Below are 22,061 nucleotides of genomic sequence, written 5' to 3'. Positions count from 1 at the left end.
CCATTGAAAAAAGCTTCAATGCTGGAACAAGCAGATACAGAAAATACTGTATGTAATGTAGTGTTTTCAGCTGATGTGTGGCTCCGGTATGGTACCTGTCCCATACTGTGGTACAGATACATGGATTCCCTCTGAGCCGACAGATTCCTGTGGAGGATGTGGATGGTTTTGATTCTGTGTCTAGCTGGTGTTACTGTCGCTGTTACTGTCTCTCTTCATATATACTCGGACGTGTTTCAGGTGAGGGTTTGCGCTTTGTCACCAATCCTGTTTGTAATATTTATGGACAGGATATCGAGGTGTAGTTGGGGTGGGGAGGGGATCTCATCGCTGCTCTTTGCAGATGATGTGGTCCCGATGGCATCATCGGCCTGTGACCTTCAGCACTCACTGGATCGGTTCGCAGCCGAGTGAGAAGCAACTGGGATGAGGATCAGCGCCTCTAAATCTGAGGCCATGGTTCTCAGCAGGAAACCGATGGAATGAGTCCAAGTGAAGTAGTTCAAGTACCTTGGGGTCTTGTTTGCGAGTGAGGGGACAATGGAGCAGGAGATTGGTCGGAGAATTGGCGCAGCAGGGACAGTATTACGTTGAATTTATCGCACCGTTGTGACGAAAAGAGAGCTGAGCCAGAAGGCAAAGCTCTTGATCTACCGGTCAGTTTTCGTTCCTACCCTCACCTATGGTCATGAAGGCTGGGTCACGACCGAAAGAACGAGATCCAGGGTACAAGCGGCCGAAATGAATTTCCTCAGGAGGGTGGCTGGCGTATCCCTTACAGATAAGGTGAGAAGCTCAGTCATCCGAGAGGAGCTCGGAGTGGAGCCGCTGCTCCGTCAAAAGGAGCCAGTTGAGGTGGTTCGGGCATCTGGTAAGGATGCCCTCTGGGCGCCTCCCTAGGGAGGTGTTCCAGGCACGTCCAGCTCAGAGGAGGCCTCGGGGAAGACCCAGGACTAGGTGGAGGGATTATATCTCCAACCTGGCCTGGGAACGCCTCGGGATCCCCCAGTCGGAGCTGGTTAATGTGGCTGGGGAAAGGGAAGTTTGGGGTCCCCTGCTGGAGCTGCTCCCCCCGCGACCCGACACCGGATAAGCGGACAAAGATGGAGAGATGCATACTTATATCCAGATGATCCTGTCTGGTTTCAAGGTTAAGCAGTCTTTCTAACGGCAATTTGGCCACAATGACACCCGTGTGGCCTCAACTGTATCACACTCATGAAGCACTGTGAAGTCCAGTTTTAACATCCTACAAACAAATGTTGTTGCTAAGCAATATCATCCCAAGAGTCAGCGTTGAGGCTGCAACCGTATTTGTTGCCTAGAAACATTTGCTTACTGAACACGCTGGCCTGTGTCAATAAAGTCTGAAGCAGTTCGTAACGAACTACTTAGTTAAGGGGAAGTTTGATCTGTCTGAGGAAGAGAGTGTGATGACTGCAGCTGATATCATCCCACAGACCTACAAATAAGAATCATCACTCCAACCACCAAGTAAAATCATTAATCATATCCTGCAACCTGGCCAAAATCCCACGTAATTAGAGGGTTAATCAAACCGACTCTTCCGTTTTTCTTGGAAAACTGACAGTTTGAAGGTTGACGGTTTTGGATCAGAACATTTTGGGAAGGTTTTACTCTGATTGAAAGTCCAGGTCAGGGACTAGCTCTTCCTGAGGTGGAGGGACTTGATTCTGGTGCTGAGAACAACTTGATTAAAGTCTCTACACACCCAAAAGGTGTTTTCACTTTTGGCTGATAAGACCTCTTCTCAGGACAGTGGGGCCACAGTTTATGCCTTTCATGCATGAGACTTATCGCTAGTGAGCTTTCAAAAAATATGTTTTTCAACAACATTTATGTAGTAAAACATATGATATGGTACACGGAAATATTAATTGTAGGAAAATAACTAAAATCGATGAATAAATCTCAGTGTACAGTAGGCCCCCTTCACAGACATTTTGACATGTCACAGGGTCACTTTAACTTGTCACGGCTTAATGGGCAGATTAAATAGCACTGAGCCATTATTAACGTTATTAGTAACACCTGTGCTTTTCCTACTATTAAATAATGACAGGTCAAAAATGTTTGCTGTGAAAAAGACCTATTTGGGCAAAGAGAGGTGTCACTTTCAGCTGCCACCTTTATTTGAATTAGGAAATGGGGTTATACTTATCCAGATGGGCAAAATACTATTTATTGATTCGAGAAATACCTTCCAAACAGCAGCAAGTGATAAGCGACCCTCTCAACTTTAGAAACAAAAATAGATGCTTTATGACTTCAATGGGATACAACATTAAAGCTGTAATCTGACCTTAAATGACTCTGCTGTCAAACCTGTTATGGAAGGACAACATGCACATTTTTGGTTGTTTTATGGAGGTTGGTTACATCAGCGAACTGCAAGCATAGGTATAGCCCTAAGAGAGGTCTAATCAGCCTGAAAAACAGAAAATGTGTAAACCAATCACATGAAAGTAGGGCCAGTTACAACTGGGGCACCCTGACCTACATATACAGACAGACAGGCAGACAGACAGGTTAAAAAACAGACATACAGACACAGAGAAAGGCAGTCTTTTTGAAAACAGACTACTTAAATTCCATCTACTTCGTCCAAGTTCATTTACAAACAGAAAACCTCATCTTTTAAACAGTTTCTCTCTCTCTCTCTCTCTCTCCCTCTCTCTCTCTCTCTCTCTCTCTCTCTCTGTATGTGTGTTTACTTGTCTGTATAGTTACTGTATGGTTGCATCATTCAGCAGGATTTTGAAACGGGGAGAAATGAGCAGAGAGGGGAAAGAGAGAGAGAGACTGACTGATGAGAGAAACAAAGCTTTGACATTGGCAACGCTAAATTATATTTACTTCATCTGTCAAAAAATCAAGAAACAGCATGATGATGACACAAATACAGAAAAAGAGACTCGGAGAGAGCGACTCAGACAAGGACAAGCTTTGAACGGTTTCTATTATCGAACAACATGAAGCCATTGTAATCTGTTATCAACTAACAGCAGCCCATAATTAATGCCTCCGATTGTCCTGCAGCTTCAAATAACCAGTGTCTGTCAGATTCAATGTTATTGTCCAGAATGAGTTGTTACATTCTGTTATTCATTGGACTGAGAATTCAAGTGTTTTTGATTTTATAATGCGTTTGGCTCTGACATTTCAGAGACAAGAGACCAACAATTCAAAAGCTATTTGTCCTATATAGGTGACATAATATTGCCCTCCCTCGCTCGCACACATTCTTCTATTTTTCTTTTTGGTGGATATCTTTTCAGCCAATTTCTATTTGGTTGTCCTACACTATAGTACACTTTGGGACCAACTGGCACCGTTATCTCCAGTGGTGGAGGAAGTATTCAGATCCTAGATACTTAAGTAAATACATAAATGTTAAAAATACGTAATGTAAAAAAAATGTAAAAAAAAGTGTATATAAACAGGAACAGTACAGCGCTGTCAATGATAGATTTACTAAACAACAGCCTTGTAACTGAAAAAAACATTTAAATGCTAATGAGAAAAAGAGACAAAAACTTGGAAAAAGATGGTAGAAGGAAGGAAGGAAGTAAGGCAAGAATAGGTCAAAATAGTATAAAAAACTTCGAAAACAGTGACATAAGAAGAAAAAAAGCGAAACTTGTAAAAAGTATAAGGACAGTATAGGAAGGACGGCAAGATTAGGTCCAAAGAAGGAGACACAAATGTCACATTTTTGGTAGGAAAAAAAAAAATCTACATAAAGAGGAACAATGTTCTGGACAACAGCTTTGTAACTATTAAACATTTTGTTAAATATCTCACGTACCCCCTGCAGTCCTCCAAAGTACCCCTAGGGGTACACGTACCCCCATTTGAGAAACACTTATGGGCTGAAATATGTGCCACCAGAAACTGAATTTGAATCATTTATATTTGAATTTGAATTGCTAAACTTGAATTAAAGGTCCAATATGTAATATTTGTACTGTAATAAATCCAAAAATGACACCAATGCCTCATCAGATATTAAGGAAACATGTTAAACTGAAATACTATCTTTTCTGACAACAATGCTAATGTCAGTATTTTTTCTTTTTGAAATTTACATTCCGTGACGGAATTTATGTTTATGTTTTGATCTGTGTGTTGTTATCAACGGCCCAGTTTGACAGCCAGGCCGGGTTGCCAGATATACCTGTAAAAACGTAAACCCAGCACGCTACAGCTGTAACGGTAGTACAGCCATGAAAGCAGCACACAAACGAACAGGATCAACGGAGATAGATTCTACCCGACCTAAAAAAAAAAAAAAGCATTTTTCTAACAGTTCGCGTGACCAGAGAAGGTAACAACCCCTGGTAAATATTGGAGATGTATTTGAAAGATGGAGACAGCTTAGCGCCCAAAAGGACGCAGAATTGGCTTATTTCCTCCTGAACCGGTAAGCATAGCTTCAGGCTAATTTATCACAGCTACTAGGGGCATTTTTGTCATTTCAACATTTGTGTACTCACATTGAATTATATAGCTAAAATTACGGAGTTGGTTACTTGCAAAAACAATTGAGACAGTAAAGTGATCCCGACTGGTCCTGGCTAACGCTGCCTTGCTAACCCTGCTTACTGCTAACGTTACCGGGGACCAGGCAAGCCCATGGCTGTTTACAGCATGTAGCCTCTTCAGCGGCTGGAGCCGACAACGGTGAGTTATTTCCAAAACCCGCGAGGGGCTGTAAATCGGAAAGAGAGGACTGTGAGTTTGCAGTGTGTTTAGCGATGTTGCCGTAATTCTAAGCCAATGAAGTGTGTTCCGTCGGCAAGGTAGTGGTATTTTTAGCGTTTCGTATTGTAATTCTAAGCCGAGGAAGTGTGCCTGACTGGCGTGTGGAGAGGACGGTGAGGTTGTTGTGTTTTTAGCGGTTCATACTGTAATTTTAAACCGAAAAAGTGTGTCTGTCAGTTGGTTACAGAGCCCCGAATGAGCACGGGCTTTTATGACTGTCAATATAGCCAGCATATAACATTAGCTACTCCACTGTGCTGTGGAGTAATGTCTGGCTATGTGAGACTAGCATCTAACGTTAGCTACTCTGCTGTGCTGTGAAGTAATGTCTGGCTATGTGAGAAAAGCATCTAGCAACATTGTTGTGGATGCCGCGGTCTCAGCCTGGCAACCTCCGTGAACTTCGAGTCTGGGCAGGAGGGGGCGGGGGAAACGACTCTCCAGTATTTTGAATTTGTACTGCAGTAACTATTTTAACCGCTAGCTGCCAGTATTACACACAATATTACATATTGCACCTTTAACCTTCATCCAACTACCCGGATGTCTGTCACAGTAACTTGAAATTGAACTTTGAGAACTGAATCTGAATTGTGAGAACTGAATGTGAAGATATATAGAGAGTTGAATTTTCAGTGAGGATCAGATTTTATTGGACTTCAGTTACAAACGAATAAATTCAATTTAAAATTATACTATCCAGATTCAGTTTTTCAATGCAGTGATTCAAATTCAACAATACAATTTCAAATTATATGATTCAAATTCAGTTTTTCAATGCAATAATTCAAGTTTAGCGATTCAAATATAAATCATTCAAATTCAGTTTCTGGTGGCACATATTTCAGCCCATGAACACTGCTCTAAACTATCCCTCTTAAGTGTATTCTTTTTGATGATCTCTTAACCGGTGGACTGAAATAAATTACTGAGACGATGGAATCAAATTAAGTACTTTTCCTGAACAGTATTTTAAGTATTTACGAACGCATGCAGACCTACATGCGGACCCACAACCCAGACCTCCCCATGTCTCCCAGGTTAGGAGCAAATGCTGAACAGTTCAGTCCCTATTTATTTCTCTCTGGGCGTTGTCCTCAGAATGTGTGGGGGATGCTTCATGCACACCAGTCCAGTAGAAGTCTGGTTTCACTCCAAATGGGCTGACAGAATCCCGCGTCTTCCTCCTCTTCCCCTTTCCGTGACCTTTCCTGTGTGCTTATCTTAATCTTAATCCATAAAGACGTAAACTAATTTTATGACTTCATCTTAACTTTCTGTGCATCGGGGACATTCCTTGAACCACTTCCTCAGTGATTAACACAGCTCTTTTGCAACGAGCACATAACACACAGATAGGCACATGAGACACTCACACACTATAACTTGAATAATATGACACCTTTAGGTAAAATACGTGTCTATTTAATAGAAATATCTCTTCAAATCATAATGTGATTCATTTAGCACTAATTGTGCTCCAGGGTGTACATAATACACAACAGGCTATGGAACAAAGGACTGTTATGCAGTTTCTTTGTATATATGCATCAACTGCCACAACAACAAACACAAAAGAAGTCCGCCCACAAGCAGTTTTATGTATTTGATTTTATATACAGAAACAAAAAAATCTGATTGAATGGAAATCCTAGGTCCAAGGTATCTTTATTATGCCCCGGAGGGCATATTAGTGCAGCAGGGTAACCAAGAGTAAGAGACTGTTTTCAATTTAACCATCACTTATTAAGCGGAGGAAATGAACTCACTTTATGTTGGTGGAATGACAAAGTCCTTTATTGTTCGATCAGTTAAATGCTTGTTCCTCCCGTTGACAGTGGAGACAATAAAGACGCTGTCTGTTTAGAATCCATGGGACAAGCCATCAAAACACTTCACGGAAGATCTAAAAATAAAGCGGCAGGGGTGGAAAATCCACCGGACGTGTGCCTCACTAATAATAAATTGAGTTTAGAGATACAGACGTTAAAATTGCATGACTAACCCTTCCAATAGTTGTTGAGATATTTCAGTCTGGACCAACTGACAGACTGACATTACCGTCCTTAGAGCCACGCTGCTAGCGTGCGTTTCTCCTCTAGTCGTGGTCGATTGAAGTTCCTGTTTAACTTGAAGCAGTTAGACATTTTATGATTGGGAAATAAATCCGTACTGAATGATCCTAGGAGCTCTAAACAAGTCACAACATGAATGTCTTAAAGGCTTTTAAAACCGAAATGTTCTTATCTATCATCTTTGTTTTAGTTTCAGATAACCCGGACTGCTCTACTCTTGCCAACTTCTCTTTTGTTTCCTATCTCCTTTCATTTAATCTCCTCTTTTCTCTCCTTCCCTTTCGTTTCCTTTCTTCTCATATCTTCACCTCCTCTATCCTCTGCTTCTCCCCTCTCCTCTCCTTTCCATTCCTCTCCTCTTCCCTCTCTTATCATTGCGCTTCTTCCCTTCCCTCACCACTTTGTTACTTCCTCTCTCCTCTGCTCCTTTCCTTTCCTTCCCTCTCCTCTTTTGTTTCATCCTCTCCTCTCTCTTGCTTCTTCCTCTCATGCCCCTCCTCTTTCTCATCTCCTCCCCTCTCCTCTCTTGCTTCTTCCTCTCCTCTCTCTTGCTTCTCCCTCTCTTGTCCCTCCTCTTTCTCATCTCCTGCCCTCTCCTCTCTTGTTTCCTCCTCTCCTCTCTCTTGTGCTTTTCTCTCCTTGTTTTCTCCTCTTTCTCATCTCCTCTACTCTCTCTTGCTTCTTCCTCTCCTCTTCTCTTCTCTCCTCTCATCTCCCTCTTCTCCCCTCTGGTTAGCTGCAGCTCGGTAGGTTACCATAGCACCCGAGAGAGAAAAAGTCAACCCACACAGTCTCCTGCCTACCACTCATTCTCTTCCTCTCTCTCGTTCTAGTCTGCCATAGTGTCTTTCCTCTTGCCATCTTTGTCTACCTCACCTCTCTCTCGCTGTCTTTCCTGTCTCCTGCTGTTCTCCTCAGCATTGTTTAGCATAACAGGGTTTTTTTTGTTTTATTTTTTTTTTAGATATTGTTTACATCTCACAGGGACTTTTGTACATCTGTGTTTACCTGAGTGAGTGTGTGTGCAGGCTTATATGCATAGATGCTTGGTTATGAATATGCAGTTATGTTCTTCTGGCCAACATGACAACTCAGCCTCACTGTCCACCCACACGCACAGGATGCCCATGGAGAGAGAGACACACACACACACACACACACACACACACACACACACACACACACACACACAGATCTGTGACTGACTGGGCCCCTTAAGACTCTCCAAAGTTGTTGACAGTAGCAAGGTTTTCTTTGTTTGTTTGTTTGTTTCTCCGTCTAGTTCCTTCTCACTAGTTAAGCATCTGTGTAAACGCTAACAAAACATTCATTGCAAATGTTTGTGCGTCATTGTTTGTGTAGTTTGTGTTTGTGTGTATTTGAGAGACAAAGACAGTGAGTCATCTGAGAGCCAACCATTAGCCAATTAGATGAGGCGGTTTGGGGTCGCAAGTGAACGACAGCCTGCGGTTATTACATGTTAAGGCCAGTTTATGTGGACGACTATAAAGAGTCGTGCTCGTATGCACATGAGTCAACTTATATAGCCTAGAATCACAAATGTGTCTCAGAAGGTGACTCCAGAGGGAGCTGTGCATAGTCTCTTAAATGTCCTCAAGTGAAGTCACTCCATGGAGTTCGGTAAAACATGACTTGGAATGAAGGGAAACAGAGGAAAAAAGGGGGGAGGACAAAGAGGATTAGAGGAAGGACATGAGGTAAAGGAGAGGAAACCAGCATGCCTTGGCAGTCCGTCCATTTTTACTTCCCAGTGATCTTTCAGAATACCATCTGCTGTCTGCTCCATTCAGTATTCACTGTATTTGATCATTTATGTGGCCTGACGATCAGCAGGATACTTCTCTGCTGATGAATAATGGTGGAAAGTCGAATTTGGCAAATTTGGTCAATCATGCGAACTGTACAGATATATAGTGTGTCTCAAATTGTGCACTTCCGTTAGTGCTCGAACAGGCAGTACACTTTGTACACTACCTACTGACTTGCATAGTGCATACATTTCAAATCGCGCACAGCCGTTGTGCACTTACCGGAAATGATAATCAAAACATTTCACCCCTTCTTCTTCTTCTGTAAAATTGTGAATTTCACCCGGGGAGAGCATTCCAGCCACCTATTGTTTTCCGCGAAAAATACATTCCTGCTTCGTTTTTGATATTTTAATAAAAATAAATGTGATTTTATTGATTGATGCTTGCATTTGCTCCGTGTCACGACGATTGCGACAACGCCGTCGTGTCATCCGCCTATTAGCTAGAAAACGTTACAGTATCTTAATATTATTTTTTGTTATCGCTCTCTATTCAGTGTTTTCAATTAATTAATTCTCTTTATTCTTTGTTGACCCTTCTCTTTTGTGTATATTTTATGTTTCTGCTTTAAAAATGAGTAACATTAATGTATTACTGTTCATTTGAGTAGCAATTGTAACGCTCAACTGTTTTATGAGAAAATCCTTGTGGCCCATAGATAAGACTGTTGGTGTGAAGCATTACCCTTACAACTTACCTAATAGACAAACCATCATCATCAAAATCTAATAAAATTATAATTTTATGTTTCTAGCTAGACTGAGCATTTTATAAAGGCTCACGTCATATGTACATGTGTTAGAATACATTGACGCACCACTGCGTGATAGTAAATTCCTGTAACGTTACTCCGGCAAGGTGGATATCATATTTATTACATAAGCTATTATTTTAAGTCATCATTTTCTGTGTTCTAAATGGTCTTCATACAGTGACAATCCAGAGTGAAAGCAGAGGCACCAGAATTGACCCCATTCTTCTATTCTTTTATGCACTAACGTTATGTGCTTTCTACAGTGATGCAAAGTGCAATGCAAAAGCTAACACAACATTAAATACATTTAATAGAATTTTATTTAAAAGACGTTCCTGTGCTTATAGTTCCAGACCCCCGGCCGTAACGTTACTGCCAGCTGAACGATACAGTCCCAGTGCTGGCGCTGTACTTTAGTTTGACAGGGAAAGTGACATCAGGGTGGACTTCAGACTCTCCAGGGGATCCTTCTATGGTCTGATGGTCATCCTCCCCTCTAAATGAGGGGCCTCTAGTCCTCGCTCGTCCCTAAAGAGATGGATATACATCAGATCAAGGCAGAAATAGCTGATACAACGTTATAACATTACGTTACTGTTAACGTTACTGGCTGACAATTATAAGCTGATCGCTACGTTGCGTTTGTCAGTGTTTCACCCAAAACACATTGTATGTATAATTGAGGCCTAATAAAAACGTTGGATGCATTTGCTTCCTCACAAAACATTTATAAAGATGGTTTTTAATTACTCAGACTGATCTCAATAAGTATGGCTTTGTAGCGTGTTTATCAACGCCGTTTGGCCTCCATTGACTTACATTACCTTGCGATTGCGTGTAAATTTACGCCGTAGCGAGTAGTATGAAAGGCCGAAAATCCACGTAGGGAGGTTGGTTGGGGTGGTGGATGGGTCAAACAACACAGGACTTTCACCCAGGAGACCGGGGATCGTGTCACGTTTCCTAAACCCAACCATTGCTTTCTTCTTTTCCTAAACCCAACCTTGCCGTTGTTGTCCAGTGTCCCGTTATTGTTTTCCTAAATCCAAACGTCCCGTTGTTTTTTCCTAAACCCAACCCGTCCGCTGCACACGCGGATAGCTCCAAATGCGTACAGATAACACGAGAAAGTGGCGTGTATGCATGTGTCATGATATCACAATTACTAGTGGTCAAAAACTACGTTTAACCCCAAGCCTATTTGAGTAATGGCACTTTCATCAAAGATGTCTTTAACCTTGTTTTTGACCACTAGTGGCATTATAGAGCTATGTGCTCTATACTAGCCCATGCATGAGGAGGCACATGTGCAATGCAAGTTTGACAATATCTGAAAATTGGCTTTATTAAGGTTTTATTAGGAAGGTTAGATCTGAAGGATACACACGTTTAGTGAGAAACACTATATATAAATATGGCTTTCATTTGTTTATTTTTCATTGCCACATTTTTCTTTTTTATAGTCATTGTCATTTTGCAGCCAAATTATAATATGCAGTGGCACAACCTGAATAGATTCAGTTCAGGCTTTCCGCAGAGGTTTTTGTTCTTAGCGTTTTAACAGCAAATACAAAAAGTGTTGTGAGGCAGCGTGGGCTGTCCTTGGTCAGAATGTCAATGGAGTTTGTCCCAGTTGTTTAGCACAAAGAACGCAACAGGTGTGGGTAGGAGAGCAAATATGTGTAATCAGATTCAGCAGCTAAGTTGAAAACACAGCTGCTTCCTTGCTGATGTGTTTAAAGTGATGTGCATGGATAGAGTGTGTGTGTGTGTGAGGTAGGAGTTACTGTAGGTGTTAATGGTCACCGATTAAAACAGCTTACCAAAACAGCTTCTGAACATGAAGCTGTAAGGAACAGTGAGTGATTTGTATGGACAGTCATGAGTCGTGTGTGTGTGTGTGTGTGTGTGTGTGTGTGTGTGTGTGTGTGTGTGTGTGTGTGTGTGTGTGTGTGTGTGTGTGTGTGTGTGTGTGTGTGTGTGTGTGTGTGTGTGTGTGTGTGTGTGTGTGTGTGTGTGTGTTCTCAGACTGAGGCTACCTTTGGGGACGCATTTCAGACTAAAGACCAGTTAATTGGGGACGGTTGACCAATTTCCAATTGATTTTTGGGTCAGTGGTTACAGTTAGGGTTAGTTAAGTAGTCAAGTGATTAGGGTAAATTAAATGAATTTAAGTCTGTTATTTTCCCAATGTGTGTGTGTGTGTGTGTGTGTATTCCTGTGCATGCAGCAGGTGGAGCCCTGGTTCTAGTGTTGAATATCAGATTGATTATAAAAGCATGTGTGTGCCTTGCAATCACATTGGTGGGACTCAGCTCTCATGGGGACAAAAATCGGGTCCCCACTAGGTTACCGATTTATTTTTCAGGTTAGGTTTTAGCTTTTGGTTTAGAATTACACATGCGCTAAGGGTAGTGTAAACGTTGGGGCCAGGTATATAGTGGTTAAGAGTTAAATTAAGGGAATTTATGTCAATCAGTACAGTCTCATCACAAGTTAGTAAACCAATTGTGTGCATGTGTCTGAAGTTGTGAAAGGGAGTGCAGAGGAAATGTTTTAGAATTGTTAGAACAAAACAGACATAGTGAGAACAATACAGAACTGCTATCCCTTATATGATCTTTAAAATGAAACTAAAATGGCATAGGATTTATGAAATGTTTTTTCTTCTGTAATTATAGAACCGTGAAAATATTGTCATGAGTAGTGTGGTCATTACGAGTTTGCAGTTTTTTTTTAGTGACGAGCCTGTTTCTGTTATGCAACAATTCCTTTAATCCAAGACAATGTTCTCTTTCAGAAGAAAATAGAAGCAACCTTGAACATGGAATCAGAATCAGCTTTATTGGCCAAGCACATACAAGGAATATTTTTTAACTGTACAAATATAATCTATAATGGAAGTAAGTGGATGCTAGTGTATGACTGATTTTAAGTGTTAATCAGAGTGATGGCCTTGAATGTTACATATGCATTCCTACACATTTCCTGATGTAATTGCTTCTATTATGTTGTGAACAAGCTGCTAACTTGCTAGCTGAGTAATCATCACTGTCTCAGAGATGTTTTTACAAAAGGGACCTTTGATCATTTGAGCACATCCGATTTGTGAAATGTGATGAAACAATTTAATGAATATGTACAGGAGGTTATGGAGTATACTATATGAGCTAGATAGATACAACTTCCTCTGCTCTCTTCATTACACGCCTCTTTTCTGCTCTGCTCATTAGTTTCCATGGTGACAGAGTGTTGCTGAGCTGGTCGTCAGGCTGCCCACTCAGCCCACACACACACACACACACACACACACACACACACTCATTCACCCATAGATACTCTCACACATAGAGACACACAAATATGTATTACAGTTGCATTGACTCAAGGACACACAACAGACTTTACAATGGCACAGTTACAGACAAATCCACACAAACAAACACGCACTCGCACACACACAAGCTACATAAAAGTGCTTTGTTGTTTTGAGGCTTTTATACCATGACTCTGTGTGCGTACATATTAGAGTGTGGATCGGGCCGCATTTTTCTGTCCAAGCACGGCCCGCGTCCGACAGAGCAGTAACCGAGCCCGGCCCGAGCCCGACAGGCATTAAAATATTTATCTTTCCAGACCCGAGCCCGACACAGTTAAAATCTCGTTTTTTTTTCTCATACTAATGACAAATAATATGTGTGTGTGGAAAGCCCTCTTTTATTAAGCTACTGTAGGAAGGCATTCGGAAATGTCAACAGATGAGCGCATCAGTGCACACGGGGTAACAAGCGCACGTTAACACAGGCGCGCACCTACATTATAAGCTTTTTTAAATTTAAAATGTTCAATGCCTTATTGCGCTGATGTGACAGAGCCCGACCCCAACCCGAACATCATTTCTAAATATCTGTCCAAACCCGGCCCAACGGGCTCGGTTTGGGTATCCATCCTCTACTCTAGTACATATGTGTGTAGGTATATGTGTTTGTCTATATATCCTCCCTAAACAGAGACAAAAGGTCTCTTTTTTTTTTTTACCACTTTAGGGATAGTGAGGTCAGTTGCAGACATGGGGTCCCTGACCCAGACATTTACAGGCACAAATATGTGTATATTCTTATTAAGTTTGTCCTCAGAAGGATAGAAATCCAAGGAGCACACACATGCACAAAACTCAGTCAGATATGGTATGTATGGAGTAGCTAGCCCACTCAGAGCGCTGCAGAGACAAAGACAGAAACAGAAATACCAAAGTAGGTTAGAGCAAAGCATTCTGGGATAGCAGGATACCCCCTGGGCTTCTGCAAGAGGCTCTCTTACTTTCTTCCTCTCGCTGCTTCTAGCTCTAAATCTTCTTTCACTTTTTTTCTGCATGTTTTCCATTTTTTGCTCCATTTCTCTCTTTTGCATTCTTTCTCCTCACAGATTTCATCGCTTTATTCTCTCTCTGTGTGGGTTTTTCTTTTTTCTCTATCACGTTAATTGCTGCTTTAATTAATGGGTATGCAGGAAAGAAAGAGCAAGAAAAAGAGGTAATCCCTCACCAGATGAAGATGTTGGAATCAAGTTGTTTTATTTTCTTTTAACAGACTCTAAGTTTTATTTTAAATATTTTTCCTAAATCTTTGAGCCTTTGTTACCTTGGAGCATGGTGAGCGTTCAGCCTTCCCGTGCTGTATCACATTCATATGGCTGTATTGTAAGTTTCTTGTTCCAGTTTCTGCCTCCACGCAGAGAAGAGACAAACATTAGGCTATATCTCTTCTCTGTGATGAAATACAAAAAAACATGTTTTGGTGTTTTATTAAAGGTCCCATGACATGGTGATCTTTGGATGCTTTGATATAGACATTAGTGGTCCCCTAATACTGTATCTGAAGTCTCTTTTATATAGACCTTAGTGGTCCCCTAATACTGTATCTGAAGTCTCTTTCCCGAAATTCAGCCTTGCTGCAGAATTACAGCCACTAGAGCCAGTCCCACAATGAGCTTTCCTTAGGATGTGCCATTTCTGTGTCTGTAGCTATTGAGGAGGAGAGTGGGAGTGGCAATGTGGAGGGTGGGGGTGTGGCCTTGACCAACTGCCACTTTGCTCGTTTGAAAGCCATGATGTCTCTCTCTCTCTCTCATGGGTGGGCCAAGTTCTCTGGGCGGGCAAAGCAGAGAAAGGGGAGGTAACCTTGCTCCTTATGACCTCATAAGGAGAAGATTCCAGATCGGCCCATCTGAGCTTTCATTTTCTCAAAGGCAGAGCAGGATACCCAGGGCTCGGTTTACACCTGTCACCATTTCTAGCCACTGGGGGACCATAGGCAGGCTGGGGGAACGCATATTAATGTTAAAAAACCTCATAAAGTGAAATTTTCATGCCATGGGACCTTTAAGATGTAATCTCTAATATTTCACAATCAGGTGCTTTAATCATTACAAATCAACATGTTAGCCTTCTTCACTGGAAAAAGAGCTTGCTACTTTATAATCAAGATTTCAGAGGGCACTAGTGATGGAATGTAACTAGTACAACGTTGAGGTACTTGAATATTTCCATGAAATGCTACGTTACACTTCTACTTCACTACATTTTTCTGATAACTTTAGTTAGTGCAGATTCACATTATTTATACAAACCAAATCAAGCAATAAATTCTGATGGATTATTGTGGATTAATGACGGATGGATTTTGCTGCTGATACTTAGGATTTTGAATGCAGGACCTGTAACAGAGTATTTTTACACGGTGGTATTGCTACTTTGAAGATCTGAAAACTTCTTCCACCACTGGAGAACAAGTTTGGCTTGAGTCAACGCTGTAATATTCATACAGGCCTGCACTGTATGCTTGAGCCTCCAGCACTATATATAGTTGGTCACCAAAGCCTTCCATTGTGCCAGTAGAGCAGTTAAATAGTAGCTTTTGTAACCCTGTCATAAAAGTTTAATCATTCATTCATTTATACGTTCATTCATTAAGTTACTTTAACTCACTGATTCATTCATTCAATTAATGTCATTCATTCGCTCCTTTCTTCCTCTTTATCTGCCTTTGTTTCTGTCAGCAGATAGTAGGGAAAAAGAGATGAAAACAGAGAGTGGGGAAAGATCGATGGAGTTGAGGGAGCTCACTGGTTGGCAGAACTATAAGGGGAGCTAGTGAGTAGTTGCTGTCTTGATCCCCAGTGCCTAACTGTGCCCACTACAACACTTTGGATTACAGTGAAACTCCTGGGGGATGTTTGTGATTCCTCGCTAAAGGAGGATTCATTGTTAACAGGTTTTATTAGTGTAAGCCATTAATAAACAATACCTCCCTTCCTGACTGTCTTTCATGATGCATTTAAGGCTAATCCAGGAAAGTGGCTCAGATTTGGTGCACCACATTTATATCAATTGCTTTCTCGTTTTCTTTTCTCTTTTAAACACTTCAGGCTGTCACATCTTTTGCTGATGGTTTTGTCAGACAGGACGCTGTAGTGTTAACATCCCTCCACCACTGCATGACTTCCCTTTGCTGCCTAAATGAGTGAGGAGTCATAATCTCATGTTCCAAATGTATCATTACCAGATTTTGTATTCCACATGCAAGACACCAGTGTAAATCTACATATTCACCATAACCAAAACGGAGAGGAAAGATGGAAGAGAAGAGGAGGGGGGAAAGGACAGGAGAGATAAATGGAAAGAAGAGAGAATGGGACAAGGACAGAAACAACAGAGGAGAGGAGGAAACAAGGGAGTATGCGGCCATTGTGATATTTAAGAAGAAAGAAGAAAGGGAAATGACAGAGGAGAGAAGAGGAAAAAGAAGGGGAAATTAAAGGGCATGAGAGAGGAGAGGAAAAGAAAGGAAAGATGAGAGGCGGAATCGCAGGGAGTATGGGACCATTGTAAGTTTCACCGCCTTCGGCGACACTCTCCATGCATCCCCCCCCTCACGTGGCTCTCGCCCTCCCATCTACTCTTCCCTCCTCCTTCTTCCTTAGTCTCCTCCACTCTTCACTCCCCCTCTCCCGCTCCTCATGTCCCTCCCACTCTAAGGCAGGGGCATGCAGATGATGAGATGTATGGATTGTTTTCTCTCTGACTCCTCCTCTTCTCATCTCATCACCCCAGTAATGCACGAGAAGAATGCATGTGTGTGTCAGAGTCTTTATGTAGATTGTGTTGGCGTGTGCGTGTGTCTGTGTGTTTCTCTGTGTCAGCGTCCCAGAAAAGGCGGACCTCAGGGAGTTGTGCTCCACTTTCACTCCTTTATTAATTCACCCTTCGCTCCCACTCTGTTTGCCAGAATGGACGGGATGGAACGAGAGAGAAAGAGGGTGTAAGAGAAAAAGGGGAAGACAAGTGAATTGAAGTGAATAGGGAGGCCAGTGGACACGTATTTGTATCTCTTGCATTCAGAAATTGCAGTTTATTTAGTAGAAGTTACTTTGTTGCTGACTTTTATCCACACTGAACATTTTGATTATTTTAAAAGCAACCCATTTTCTCTACCGATCACTCCTCACTTCCTTGAGAAACTGCAGCTATTCATCCAACAGGAGGCACTGGCTTTGTTTTTAGTTTTTTTCCACAGATAAGAACAGGGTGAAGCAGACAACAGGTCTCGGCCAGCAGACTGTGGGTGGGCAGGGGAGTCAGCATTCAGATTAATTAGTGAGAAAAAGACTTTGTGGGAGCATTTTGAAACTGCACTTAGGGCCACAGAACAATTTCCTTCTGTTCATGTGTCTGTTCCTCCATTTATTTGGTGTAAAATCTCAGATGCACTGAGGTAATTTTGAGGACACTTTAAGGAATGATGCCTGCTTCACTGCTGCATTCCAGCTCTGTCAAAATTGAAATGACGTGTTAATTGATTGCCGGGAAACTGCAAAGTTTGTTCAGAACGTGATAATGACTTGTACCTTGTGCATGGGTGAAACATATGCCATAAAAGGCTTGTACCCAAAGTCTGTGTATTTTGTTATCAAGGACCAGTGGCGTAGCACAAAAATCTGGGCCCCGTACATATGCAGCCCCCCTTACCCTTTTAACTGACCCCCACCCCACCCTGGCCTTCACCAAAATGTCACTCAAAATGACATACCCCTATTATTGTATATGGTATATGTTATACCGACATATGATAAAAACCTTTATAACAAGTGTGTCTGATTCAGCTGATCTATAGGCGGATCAAATTGATGCATCAGATTGTACATTTACTTCCCATTACTATCCAATATCAGAGGAAAAACATGTATTTTGAAGCATTATGGACCTGATCCCATCTCCCAATATGAAGGTATCATATATGGTGCTCCTAGACGTCCCTACAACATCCCAACCCTCTCTTTTGCTCCTGCCAGACCCACTGACCAACAAAATAAAGTTGTTTAAATACACAAATGAGGAAGCAGGTGATCACTGATACCTTTCAGCCCTCAGACCAAGGAGTTGCATCAGATAGAGAGGACTGCTATAGCAACAGTAACAATACAAAAAACAAATAGTGACAATAAAAGGCTATGGCTGGTACCAGAGATAACTAACCTAGAAAGAGTTAGAGATACAGAATGCAATTTTAGGCTGCAAAGGGTGTTTTTTTGTGTGTGAAGAAGAGAGGAAGAATGATTGGTGTGTGGAATTGCATGACGAAAAGGAGAGGCTCATAATAAACTCTCCCTATATAATATATTTATATACTACTTGTATATGTGCTTGTATCTAGGCTAACCCTTTCCCTCTTATCATAATCATACATTCGACACGGGCCTTTGTCTCTGTAACGAACCTCACAATGACTCATGCTGCATCGCCATGGTGACGAGCATCCCCATTTTATTGTATGTCATTGGAATTACTTGGACAGACAAACCGACACACATGCAGGCAGGCTTCTGCCATTATCTCATTGTTGGTTCGACTTACTGCTCATCTCGCCACCAGTGAAAGATAATTTGACATTACAAAGAAATCCTTTCCTTTTATTTATGGTCTGTAGAGATTTAGTGAACTGACTGTAAACAAGGAAGAATGAAGTTGTGCGCTGAGGGCACAAGCAGTCATGAAGTTCCTCACATTATTCCCCATGTGTGAAGAGAAACAAGTGGTTTGTAATTTGTTACAGTTCACATTAATGTAACGTAATGAGTCCAGTTTTGAGACTGTTGTCAATTCAAATCCATTTAAACTCGTCAAGAGTCACTTTGCATAACTGTTGTGGAGTGTTCTTCAAGTAACACAATCATATAGCATGTCCAGAGATGCTAGCTGAGTGTGTGTATGTACATACGTGTAATGTCTGCTGCAGAGGAATATGAAACGGCAAGTCTCATGAACCCATAAACAATTTAAATATATGCAGTCAAACTACAACATAATAGCAAAAGTGCAATTAACCAAGTTGTTCATTTATCTAAGACGCTATGTAAGAAGTGGTGAAAGATCTATTAACCCATGTTAATCTCAAAGTGTAAATCACTACTGTACACTGTACAACCTTACAACGCAATGATGGATCCAACCAGGAAGTGGCAGGAAGCTCACATTAGGATGTTATGCCTGATAAAAAATAAAAAAAAGAGAGAGAGAGAGAACATAAAGCCTTATACTGAACAGTTTTGCATTTAATGTCTTTGTGATACGGCTTTTATTTGCAGTGATCAGTGTTAAAACTTTAAATAAAAGAACAACGTATCATCGTCTAAGGAGTGTGCTAGCTGAAGGCTGATTAAAGAAATTACATGATGCAGGGGCAGAAAATCGTTATTGTAACCCATCATTTCACTCTTCCATCAGTCTCCCATTAGTGCCAAAACAGTCACTGTGTTATTACACAGATGTGACAAAGCACCAACCCATTGTCCCACTGATGTTTTATTTTAACTGATCGAGTTATTGGAGATGAGAGGCAAGTATTTTCTTGTGACAAAAGGGTGTTGGAGTCAGCACAAAGCTTTTATTGTATTTTGGGGTTTTCTAAATGACAATATATCCAGTTTGTTACTGTTAATATTTTGACAGTTGCCTAGTCTTTTGCTTTTGCCCCGGTTTTACTGCAATTAATAAATAGTTTTTTATATTTTTGCTAGCAATGATTCTGTCATGATTCTATGCATATCTTACAATATGTCGTAATACATTATATACAAGAAAATCTGGGCCAGCAATTAAAATGGAGGCAGGCAATAAAGATAGGATCAAGTTGCATAACTCCAATGTTGATATTTTCGATTTGTCAAATGGTTGTTTTGTGATAAGTGAAAATTCTCCATGGATTGAATTTCTCCACATGTTGAAGCGGTGTGCATGGGGTAAGAGCAATACAAAACTTTCCAAAACCAAAAACACATGAGCAAAAATGCAAGGAGTGGATTAAACTGTCTATCTACAAATGTTTGGCTTACTGTTTACAGTAGTAACGTAGCGTTACTTTCATAGCTAAGGAGCATCGCAAACTTTATTATTATGGAATTATAGGTTATGTTAGATTTTAGACTAACATCGGCATCGCTTTTCGGCTAGTTGTTGGTTTGAGGAAGTTTACACTCCAGCAAGTTCAACTAAACTTGCTCCCCGAGATGGTTTCTCAAACTCATTGATCGTTTCTCCTCATCAAACCACATTTTTTTGTAAAAGTGAAAGATACTGTTTGTACATACAAACTATGAAGCGTAACCTGTGTGTTGCTTGTCCAAGTATGTTTTTTTAATAGTATATAGTTTTTTGATGTTGACTTTTTACCATCAATAAACAAGTCAGCTGGCTGCGGGTTCAACTCCGACCTGCGGCCCTTTGCTGCATGTCATTCCCCCTCTCTCTCCCCCCATTCATGTCTTCAGCTGTCCTATAAATAAAGGCTTAAAATGCCCCAAAAAATCTTTAAAAAAACAAGTTAGCTAGACATGTTGTTTTCAACCGACACATGGTGTTAGCATTAATTAGCCAGCTAGCTACAGCTGATAAAATCTGCTAGCAACAGTTGTTATTTCAGCCAGCAAAGTCACAAAGTTCTCCGCTAGAAATGGGAAGCCTGCTTTTGTCTGTCTCTGTCTGAAATCAAGGGCTCATTCATTCAGATATTAATAGGAATTTCTTTGATAAATCTGCCCGTTATCATTGTAAACTGCTCATATGCTGAGGTAGAAGGCAACACTTTTAACTACGGTGGACGGGGCCTAGCAAAGGTTTAACTGGTTTACAGAAACGGGATTTTGTCTTTATTGTCTGTTCGCACAGGAAACCTCAATGAAGACGGCACAAGAAGAATCATCGAAAAGACTGCGACTGACTGCTTAACCAAACGACAAAAAGAAACCAACATGTTCACCAGAGCTTGGTACCCATAAGGCCTTGCAGGGGCCCAGTGGGTGGGGTTACAAGGAGGCAGAGATGAACCTGACCAACCACAGGCGGTCACCCGGGGATATAAGCTCCACCCACCACTGATCTTCAGGGTGACTGACAGCTGGACCAACACCTCATACGCCAGCATCTGAACCTTCATTGGCCCACAGTACAGGTAGGAAACAAAGGGGAGAGGAGGCAAGACCTTTTACATCTGAAGTTCTCAACGTTGTGTTTGTCAGTATCAGCATCTTTGCTGGTTATCACCCTGACTATGGAGCTGGAGGAGGGGTGATGAAAAGGGAAGCTGAAGGGTGAGGAGTAGAGGTGTGGGAGGTAGGGAATGGGGCGAAGGGGCTAAAGATGTTTAAGAAAGCAAGGTAAATGTTAGTGTTATAGAGGAAGTCAGGGTGAGAGGAGGTGTCGGCCACATCTAAAAGTGATTATACCTGTTGCCTCCTTTTGGCTGCGTCCCCCCCCCTGCATCAATGATCTTTATCCAAGAATGATGTCTTTGGTCATCTCAATGCAGTCATAAAAATGTGGATAGTTGCACACAATTTCAGACAGTGTGTTCTTCAAAGTATTCGTGGTGTTGCACTTGGTTGTACACACAAAAGGTGATTGAAAGTAACTGTGTGAAGAGTGAATCAAGTTTAAGATAGAAGTTAAAACCCTGCATACTTTCTCACCTCTGCACAGGCACAACTGCTGTCTGAAGTGGGTGTAATTGTCAGATTGTTGGCCTTTTTTAAGGTCCCATGGCTTTATGAGGTTTTTTAACATTAATATGAGTTCCCCCAGCCTGCTTATGGTCCCCCAGTAGCTAGAAATGGCGGTAGGTGTAAACTGAGTCCTGGGTATCCTGCTCTGCCTTTGAGAAAATGAAAGCTCAGAAGGGCCGATCTGGAATCTTGCTCCTTATGAGGTCATAAGGGCAGTTACAGAGTCAACGCGAACAAGCAACGCGAGCGACACGCTCCCTTTCATAGTCTAAACAGCGGACGCAAGTAGACCCAAGCGTCACGGGCGATGCGTGAAATGCAATACACCGCCCACGCAACAGGGGGTAGCAGAGTGCTCCACGGTGTTCGGTCAGCAGAGCCAGACCCTCCCGGAGAGTGGCTCTTGTCAAGGAGCAGCTGGCTGGCTGACTTCTTTTTATCAGATGCTGGCGTGTTTCCCCACCAGTACAGTATGCTACGATTGGATAGCACTGACCAATACATTGATAAAAGGTACATACCGAAAAATGTGACTCAGTAGTCCTATGTTTGATGAATTTG

General features: G+C 41.6%; 1 protein-coding gene across 2 annotated transcripts in view; it reads left to right on the top strand.

The window, feature by feature from the left end:
* lrrc7 (leucine rich repeat containing 7) overlaps positions 1 to 22,061 on the top strand; it is a 128,253-nt gene that overhangs the window by 4,737 nt on the left and 101,455 nt on the right. For both annotated transcript variants that reach the window (XM_039811339.1, XM_039811340.1), the window contains exon 2: positions 20,668 to 20,950. The gene's annotated coding sequence lies outside the window, so the exon portion shown is untranslated. The remainder of the gene's footprint in view (positions 1 to 20,667; positions 20,951 to 22,061) is intronic.

The sequence above is a fragment of the Perca fluviatilis genome, chromosome 9 (genome assembly GCF_010015445.1).
Source record: "Perca fluviatilis chromosome 9, GENO_Pfluv_1.0, whole genome shotgun sequence".
In the NCBI taxonomy this organism is placed as follows: Eukaryota; Metazoa; Chordata; class Actinopteri; order Perciformes; family Percidae; genus Perca; species Perca fluviatilis.
The sequence above is the reverse complement of the archived record's forward strand: the minus strand, read 5'-3'. Positions and strand labels throughout refer to the sequence as shown.